Source organism: Triturus cristatus, chromosome 11 (assembly GCF_964204655.1).
Source record: "Triturus cristatus chromosome 11, aTriCri1.1, whole genome shotgun sequence".
Taxonomy (NCBI): Eukaryota; Metazoa; Chordata; class Amphibia; order Caudata; family Salamandridae; genus Triturus; species Triturus cristatus.
This window is the reverse complement of record NC_140594.1, coordinates 184,337,844-184,347,888: the sequence shown is the minus strand read 5'-3', so window position 1 is coordinate 184,347,888 and position 10,045 is coordinate 184,337,844. Positions and strand designations below refer to the sequence as shown.

The 10,045-nt window shown below is 50.4% G+C and overlaps 1 pseudogene; it reads right to left on the bottom strand.

Annotated features, from left to right (window-relative positions):
* Positions 1-349: 349 nt before the first annotated feature.
* LOC146783881 (large ribosomal subunit protein eL27-like) lies at positions 350-7,696 on the bottom strand (annotated as a pseudogene).
* Positions 7,697-10,045: the final 2,349 nt, after the last annotated feature.

Below are 10,045 nucleotides of genomic sequence, written 5' to 3'. Positions count from 1 at the left end.
GTATGCGGTAATGATTCCTGAAGCAAATGTTATGTTCCTTCCTTTTTTGGTTAATAAAAAGATTTTTTTTAAAACATCTTGAATTTCAGTGTACTTGTGCTGTGGTATCTTCTCGCTGCGATAACTTCTGTTGTTTTTTTTGTTTTTGTACATGGTATCTATATTGTTTACTAAGCATTCTCTTCAGTGATACTGTAGTATTATGAGATCATTAAGACCTGGACTAGTCTAATCGATGAGACTTCGAGAACGATATAACGATATACCGTAGGGACATCTTGGACCTCATCCGCTTGCACTCTGTTAAGTTATGAGATGGCTATGTGATAAGTATAATGGGAATTGGATTTTACATAAATATGTATTGATGTCCAAATGTTCCACTGTCACCAATTTAGAACCTCAGCTTCTGGAAGAACCATTTATTTTTGCCATTCTTGTATCGCTCCTCAAATTGCACATTGGCTTCAAGTCTGGCTTTTCGTTTTAGAGCAGGGTCTCTGAATACATTCTTATTGACAACGGTTTTGTCAAGGGGAATATCAACAAAGTATCTGGTTGCCATCAAGTGGTTGTAGTTGCAAACCTTTACGAAGGCCTTAATTTTATGGAACAAATCTTTGATTGATTTAGTTGAAAGGCATATCAACACATGCACACAGCCAATCGCCTACAACCACAGGGGCCGGCGGCTAAAAGACAATGCATAGAGAATGTATATACACCCACAGCATTAATGCCAACATCCCGGAGGCTGGCAGCACTTAAAGACATGCCTGAGGAATAACGTAAACCGGCAAAGGACAATGCAGGTACAGAAACGAGAAACCCCCAAAAGACAAAACCCCCACCCTCCCACCCACCTCCCAAAAGAAAAAGGTAAAACAAAGGGGGACCCGTACCAAATCAGGAGCTATACAGTGACCCGTACCACCCACCAAGCTCAACCCCGGTCCTCCCGATAACCCCGGTGGGGAACTCTCTATTTCTGAGCTGGAGGCATCAGATGTAGAACTTGCAGAAGTTTGAGGCAGGTGACCTCACGGAGGTCTTTCGATAGTAAGGTTATAAAAGGAGCCCCGGTGGTTGGGTCTGCGATCTGGGGGGGGTGGGGCCACTGGGGGTGTGGGTGCGCTTCGAGTGAGGCCGTCATTCTTATTCCTCTCATTGGGCCTTGGGGGTGGGCTGGTGAGCGGTTCTCAGTGGGAAGAGCGCAACTTGAGGGGGGGAGTTGGGGGGGGGGGGGGGGTGGAGATCCGAGATTATACTTCAGATCAAAGAATGTTTGTTCTGTTTTTTGTTTGTTTTTTCTTAAAAATGAAAATGTCCTTTGCGGTCTTATTACTGTGTAACTTGATGCTGCAGTGGCCTCTGGGGAACAGAGCCCTGTGTATATTGTGCAAATGACAAATAAAAATCCGTTGTTAAAAAAAAAAAAAAAAAAAAGGAGCCCAAAGTTCTGTATATTTCTTGCCCTTCTGATCTCGAACCAGCGAGAGGCATTCCATAGCTAGGGTCATCCAGAGTCTAAGGAGCCATGCCGTGTGATCCGGAACAGTGGTAGCACGCCAGTGAACCAATTTCGCTTGCCGGGCCGCGAGCAATGCGAACGCCATCTGCCTGCCTCGCAATGACCGCAACGGGAAAGTGATTGGGTTCGAGAGTTCCAGCAGGATGTAGGCAGGGAAAAATGATATCTGTTTCAAATGCTGTGTCGATATCATTGAGCACCTGCTCCCAAAATCTCTCTAGCCTCGGGCAGTGCCAGAGGAGATGTGCAAGGGAGCCCGTCATCCCGCAACCACGCCAACACTCCTCTGTGTGGTTCTTGTCCCATTGGTGGATACGAGCGGGCGTAAGATACCAATAGGATGCTACCTTTAACGCGGATTCAGTCCCAGCAGTGTTGTATGCCGTGTGGTGGGCTCTGTAATAGATGTTGTCCCATTCCTTGTCCGTAAGGGCCCGCCTCAATTCCGCCTTCCAACGAAGTTGACCCCTTGAGCGCTTCCCTGTCTTGTGTGGGGCAAGGAGGACATAAAGTTCCGCTATTAGATACTAGTCATCTTTCTTATTCGCTATCCATTTCTCAAAAGGGGTAATCTTGCGAGAGACATGTGGTAAATAGGCCCCAGAGGTAGCCCAGTGCCGGACTGTAGGTAATAGAACTCGTCTGTTCGGGTAAGGTCGAGGTCTTGGCGAACCCAGGAGGGAAAGGTTGTAAGGCCTCTCGAGAGCGCCACCGTGTCCCACACCTTCATTGTCGCTGCAGTGACTGGGGAGGAGTAGAGACCCCGTGATAGGCGAGGGAGCCAGACATTCGCACCGGCTACCGCCTGGTCCATGAAGGTCCAGTGCATCTCGGAAAGTTGGCGGTTCCACTCCAGCACATATCGAAGGTGTGCAGCCTGTAGATATCTGTGGACCAGCGGCAGGTTCACCCCCCTGTCGCTTTTCGGGGTGCGACAGTTGCGCCACAGAGAGGCGTGCCTTTCTGTTGCCCAGGATGAATTTGTTCATGGCGAGCTGCAGAGTCCGCAGGGCTTTAGGTGGAGGTACTAGAGGCAGAGTCTGGAACAGGTAGAGTATTCTCGGCACAACCGTCATTTTAACCGCGGCGATGCGCTCGAACCAAGACAAATTGAGTTTAGTCCATCCATCCAGCACTTTCTGGTCCACCAGAGTCGAGTAGTTCATCTCCAGCATGCGTGGGAGCGAGGGGGTCAGGAGAAAACCCAAATAGGGCACAGGGTCGCTAGACCAATGCAGAGGAAGGGTCTGCCGGAGGACCTCTACCTGTGCTTGGGGTAAGGACAAGTTGAGCACCTGGGACTTGCCTAGATTGACCTTAAAGCCGGATAGTCGTCCAAAAGACTCAAGTTTTCCGACCAACGTGGGGAGGGAGGTGAGAGGCTGCGTAAGGGAAAGGATGAGGGGTTCCATGTAGAGGGCGAATAAAAGGGGCGAGAGTGGACACCCTTGCTACGTACCCCTGGCGATCTCAAAGGGGGTCGAGGATACTCCATTGACTCTAACAAATGCCTGGGGGCATGGTAAATACACTGTACCCATTGGACGAAGCAGGGACCAAACCCAAAGCCTCGCAAAGCGTCGAAGAGCTATTTCCAGCACACTGTCAAACGCTTTTTTGGCGTCGATGGAAAAGAGCACAGCACCTACCTAGGAGCGATGAACACTGTCCATGAGGTGCATAAGGCGTTTTGTATTGTCACCGCCCTGGCGGGTGGGAATGAATCTCGCCTGATCCGGATCGATTAGGCCTGCCATTGGGGGGTTCAGCCGAGACGCTAGTATGCCTATGAAGAGCTTCGCATCGATGTTAAGCAGCGAGATCGGGCGGTAGGAGCTACAGAGCCCCAGGTCCTTGTTAGGCTTAAGGATTATGGAAATCGCAGCCTCGGACAGGGTCCGTGACTGCCCCACTGTCTAGGAAAGAGTTGAACAGCCGGGTTGACGGGAGCTAATTCGTGACAAAATGTTTTATAAAACAGAGCAGGGTAGCCATCGGGGCCCGGGGATTTGTCGAGCTTCAGCTGAGAGATAGTTGAGATATCCTCCTCTAGCCAAATGGGATCTTCCAGGGGTTCTGCCTGCGCTTTAGGGAGGCGGGTAAAGTTGCTAGACTCCAGGTACTCGCCTGTGTCTGGGGGGCCGTTCACATCCGCGCTATAGAGAGATTGGTAGAATTTTCTAAATTCCTTCACGATCTGGGAGTCCAGGTGAATCTCCTCGCCTGTAGACCGTTTTAGGAAGGGAATGGTCCCAACCATGGCCCTGGCGCATAATCTCTGTGCCAACATCCTCCCAAATCTATCACTACCCAGATAAAACTAATGGCGAAGCAAAGCATATGCCGCCCTGTCAAGGTCTATACGTTTAAAAGCATCGGCTTCTTTTCCAATGACCGCCAAACCCTCTGGCCCTCATACGTTTATGTATTGCTGCTAGTTCTGCCACTTCCTTTTCTAGGCCCTGACGGGCTTCCTTAAGCTTTCGGGTATCAGCGGAGGAGATTACTATAAGTTCCCCGCGGATCACCGCTTTGAGAGTTTCCCAAACAGTAGAAGGATAGAAGTCTCGCCAGTGTCATTGTGTTGAAGGTAGTACAATAGCTTGGCTTGTACACTCTCTACAGTGCTAGGGGAATGTAAGAGACCTACGCGCAGCCGCCATTAGCAGGGACATGTCCAACCTCTTCTGGTCTTATGGAAATAGAGATATGTGCATGGTCCGAGAGGGAGCGTGTAGCTATAAAGGCATTACTAATCCTGGGGAGCAGCGCATTAGGGACCAAGAACATGTCTAGACGCGCATAGTACTTGTGAGCCGCAGAGTAATGGGTGTAATCCCGCGTGTCCGAATGCTTAAGGCGCCAGACATCGTGAAGGCCGCTGTCGGCCAGCCATTGCTTACCCTCCGAAGAGAGGGCACCTACCTGTGTGTAGCGCTGACACGATCGGTCACAATCGTTGTCCATGACCAGATTCAGGTCCCCACACCCCACTAAGGCAGAATCCGGGGAGGCCAGGCCTTCTGCCACATGCCTGCGTAAAAAGGGTTCTTGATGTGCGTTAGGTGCGTAAATATTAATCCAAGTGAGAAGCATGGACCCCATTGAATCCGGAGTGCTAGGACCCTGCCCTTGGACTCCTACAAAGTAGACACATTTTTTGCCCCCAGAAGGATGGCCACCCCATTCTTTTTCGCTGCTCCTGAAGACCAGTATTGACGAGGGAATCGCCGCGTGTGCATACAGGAAGTGTCCTTAGCAAGCAAGTGGGTCTCCTGGAGCAGACAGATATCCCTCTCAGAATGTTCCAGTAAAGTAAGGATAGCAGTGCACTTTGCAGGATGGTTCAGGCCCCATACATTAAGATTCACAATTTTCAGACCCCTAACCATAACAGGTGGGGGTCAGCGTGCGAGGCTCAGCCATAGAATATAAGGAGAAAAAGCAGAAATGTGGAGCTGGATTGAGTGTGTGTCGATACCAAGGAAATGGAACATCCCTCTGTAACTCAACCCCAAAAAGGAACAATAGACATAAGTTCGTCAATAAAGAAAGACCACAAGGCGTCATGACTTTGGCGGCAAGCTGCAGAACAGAGTCCCTGGTAAACCAAGAACTGCGTAGGGGCATTCCGCTGATCTGGGAGAAGTGACAGTCCCAGGTGCCCCTCCCGGCTTCACACCGTGACACCCATCCCCGTGGAACTGATTGAAGTGCTCAATGGGAGCTCGGACGATCTTGAGGCTGAGAGAGAGAGAGGAGAGAACAGCCTCCCACTCCTTAGCCATCACCTCTGGGTCTGGTTTCGCAGAGGCTGACGATTTACCGACAGTTTGCCATCGTGGGAGTCTCCGTGTGGCCCGGTCTCTAAGGCTTTCCCTTTGCTCTGTAACCGTAGTGTTGTCCAAACCCAGCAGGTCGAGAGCCTCAGCGAGCGAATTTTCCCCAATTTCCCTTGATGTTTCAAGATGATGCGAAAGGGATGGCTCCATGAATATGGAATTCTGTTGTCACAGAGATGGAAGTGACCACTCTGAATTCTCGCCTTTTGGTTAAAGTGGACGCTGCAAGATCCTGGAAGAGGGCCGGTGAGTGCCCTTGAAACTGAATCGGCTGGGCCTCCCGAGCTTTGCGTAGGATTTGCTCTTTGAGCTGGAAGTCATACACGCAGACGAGGATGTCGGGCGGGGGAGGCTTCTCTCCCCTGGGCAGGCCCACACGAAGCACCCAGTCCATCTGCACCTCCCGAGGGCCGTCGTCCCCCAACACCTGCCAAAAGAGGGCCAGGACGTAGAATCTAAGATCGGCCCCCTCCGCACGCCAGGGCGCCGCACGGATGCGTATGTTGTTCCTCCGTTAACTGTTCTCAAGATCTTCAGTGTGGGCCTGCAGGTCCAGGTTTTGATCCCGCAGCCGGAGTACCTCCTGCTGTAGCTGGTGAAGGTCGTCTTCCCAGCTCAGTTCGTGCTCCTCGAGGACGACCCCCCTCTCGCCTACCTAGTCTGTCCCACCGGACCTCTTTGAGATCAGCAGATAGCTGGCCCTTCAGGTCTAGGATGTCCTCTTTGATGGCGGAGAACAGATCCATCATGAAGGCTTTCGTAGCCGGGCCGTCTGCCCCTTCCAGTGGCTCCAATTGTCCCGGGGAGCTGTGTTTGCTGTGTCAGGACCGCTTGACTGTTTAAGCAGCAATTCTTTGAGGGGCTTCTTCCTCTCCGCTCGGGCTGATGTCATGGTGCTGCACTGCGCCCGAGGGGGTATTTATAGGAGGTCTGTGATTATGTAGCTCAATAGCCCCGCCGGACCAAAGGAGTCGTCAGCACTGCTGTACCGGCCGAAGTCTGTGGATGCAAGCTGCGGGGTTGGTGCCCGGGGGATGTGCGTTCGTGGTGCGTGGCGGATGTGTGCCAAGGCCTGCAAGTCCTCCTCGACTGGGCTCCGCGCGGCCCTCCACTCCTCAGAGACCTTGGCGCTCACGCGGCTGGCTGGAGTGTGGAGAGGCCTAGGTCCGTTCGAGCTGGATTTCAGGTGAGGGGCCCAGTGGTATCGCAGGCTAGGGAGCGTCGAGGGACGCGCTGTCTTCCAAAGGGTCACACTATCGGCTTTTGGCCCCCAACACCAGCATCCGTCCAGTTCACCCATATGCCAAGACCGTGGGCTTTCAGTCTGTCCTCCGCCAGCAGCGAGGGATGCTCGGCGGGGACCTCGATGGTCAACTGGGCCCCCACCCAAAGTCAAATCAAGGCCAGGCCAGCCAGGCAGCTGCTGCGAAGATGAGACCCCGCCACGGGCAGGACCGCTAGAGGCGGACAGGCCCCCACTCACCGGTGACCCAGATGGCCGATGCGGTGCCCTCCAGGAGGTCTGCAACTGCGTTGGGCGCCGACTCCCACGCCGGGAATGACAGGCCACAGATCCGGTTGCTCTCTGTGCCCCTGTGGAGTGGTGCTCGCAGGCCTCAGGCCTAGGGACTTCCAAAGCGCGGGCTCAGCCAGGGCAGGGGAGGAGACAAAATGGCAGGCAATCTGCAGGCCTCCAGCGGAGCGGCCACTGCCTCCCCGCGTCGGTCCGGAAGCGCTTTGCTGTGGGCCAGGACTACCCACTCAGGCACCCGCCGATCAGGTTTCGGCTCTGGGGCTTGTCTGTGTGGCGCCATTGTGTGCAGCATCGAGGTCCACCCCGAAACATGGCCGCATCCGCCTCAGTTACCGCTCCAGCTTCACTTCGGTCCGGCCAGGCACTGGGGCAGGGAGCGCTGAGGAGGCCGCCAACGACCTCCAAACCAGCACCAGAGGAATCGCTCTCAGATTCCGGTCCCCGTGTGCTTATTTGGGGACCGGGGACAGGGCGAATACAAAGCTATGTAGCGGCGAAACCGGAGGGACGAAATCTCGCGTCCTACCGTGCGCTATCTTGGCCACGCCCCGAAGGCCTTAATTTTAGATCGCTTAGAAATCTTCTTGCCCGTCGTGGCTGTTACTTTACGTGGGTAATGATCAATGCCTGCCATCAGGGCATGACTTTAAGGGCTGTCTGATGTGCCATCATCGATGTTCTTCACTATGACAGCTTTACGTCCAGAGTATCGACCTGCCAGGACCAAGACCACCTTCCCGGGTTTCATAAATTTACCCAGTTTTGGTCTAGCTCGATGGCCGCCCTGAAAAGAAAACAATTGGAATTGTTACTAATTATAATCTCAGAACCTTGTAACTCTTGTACTTGCTACACCTTGAAAACGCAAAAAAAAATATATCATAAATTAAGAGTTGGCTACCAAAAAGATTGCAAAACTAAATTAAACATAGTCTTAACTCTATGAACAGTCTCCTTCTTATTACAGCCAACTGGGTTTTTTTTTTAATTGGCACAAAGATCAGTTGTTGGCGGAAATACAATTTATTTCATTGAACTAAAGGACTGTTTGGCTAAATAGCTTCTAATTCCTGTGGATCTATTTGTTATTGAGACATCCTAATGATGTCTAAAAAAAGAAAGATAATTCAAACCATACGTTGTGAGGAAATTACAGGCTGGACATAGGTGGTGACTGGGGATAACAACGAGATATATCATCCACTGAAACATTTTTCGGTCCAGAAATATACGTAATGGTGAAATCCTACTGTACAAAGAAAAATGGGCATCTAGTTCTTTTTAGCCCTTTTATTAGCTCCGCATGTACTTGCACTTAAATTATCACATAAAATGTAGCTGTTTACTAACACTTATCAGTTTACAAGGTAATTATTGCCTGGTATGGTGCGGATAGGAGGGATTCAGTTAATTAACTTTAGCATAGAAGAGAATATAAAAGGAACAAAACACCAACTTTCTTGTCATGAACCACCTTTCGAGGGTAAGTATTAGTTTCATTACATCTTTTAGGACAGCCGTCGAAATTAGCCCCCTACCCCTCTCACTAGATGCTGCAAAGCATTTGTATTTTCAGCACATTGCTATCCCCTGCCCCTCACCCTCATGCATTATATCTTGTCTCCCCATCTCCTCTTCTGGGCCTGTCCCTTCAAACTTTATTAGGTCTCGCCTAGCGACGCACCGCATGCGTTGCTCGCCTTGGCGAGGCCTATAGTCGTTGTTTTGCTAGCGAAGGGGGACAGGAGATGGCACGGCGTCTTGCGTCTCTTCCACCTTGTCTTTCCTGGCATTATTGCTATAGCCTGCCGTACTATGTAAATAAACACGTTTGCAGCAATGGTAGCCTCATAAGGTTTGTACACCGTGTAGACATGCTATGAATGGTTTGTTTCCCACCAGCTTACAACTCGCTCCTTATTTCAGCTAGCCTTCCCAGAGGTTTTACACTAGTCGCATCTCGAGCACAATCTACCCTAAAACAGTGTTCTGGTTTTGGTTTAACTTACATTACTGATATGTAAATATGTGAGTGGGAAACTACTATTTATTTATTACAGTATTGCTAGAAGGCCTCGCCCATTGGCAGCATTATTTTACATCGCACATATGTACACGATACTCATTTGCACATATTTCAATGGCATTTTACGTGTTTCCAAATCGCGGCAAAGGGAATGAAGGAGATTTGCCGAGGATGAGATGATTTTCAGTCATGTGCTCCATATAATGACACGTTTGCTGATTCTGTGCTTGCGAGTGTCAGGGTGGTTTTTGGTACCATTGGCCCCGGGGCCGGCTTTAGTGCAAGTGGCGCCCATTTTGACACTTTATTTTTTTTTGTCGCACCTCATCTGACCACCTCCTCGGATTCCCTCATTGCCGCCCTACAAAAGTGCCCCTCATCTCTCCATAGCCCCTCTCTCACATACATTTCACTTGTTTTGAAGCGCTGGTAAAGGCTGGCTTTACGAATCCGCTCAGCTGCCCACACAAACAAGCATTTGCAATGCAATAGGTCTCGCATTGACGCAAGTTTGAGCTATTGACATTGATAATAACGACTTTTATTTTTATTTTATTTTTAAAAACATAAATAAAAGGCACTGTTATTTACAATGTCAATAGCTCAAACTCGCGTAACTGCGAGACCTATTGCATTGCAAATGCTTGTTTTTTTGTGTGGTGGACTAGAGTCGATAGATCTTTCCAGTTCCACTAAATTTGAATCCCAGCTCTTTGGTTGGTTAGGTCTGGGTCTGCCCAGGCATCGGTCTGAACAGTGCGCACTCTGCGTACACTCACTTGTGCACTTCTCTCTGCCATACCCTATGCTGAAGTTGTTTTTGACTTTGGCGACAGCTGTGCATTATTTTGGTAGCGGGAGTAGCAAATAATAAAATTGGAGGTCCTAGTTCACCTTTTTAGGTCTGGGCAGACGGGCAAGTCGAGACACACTGAAACAGTCGATTGGTTTGTCAGTCAACTTGGTGACAGTCTCTTTAACTTCCCCCCCAGCAATATTGTATTATTGGCAGTTCCAAACTAGATGGTGGACTCTGGCCTCTGGTTGCACATTCGCTAGCTATTGCACGATTCCTTCTGTTCAGTTTCCTTGGAGTCAGATATGTCCAATAA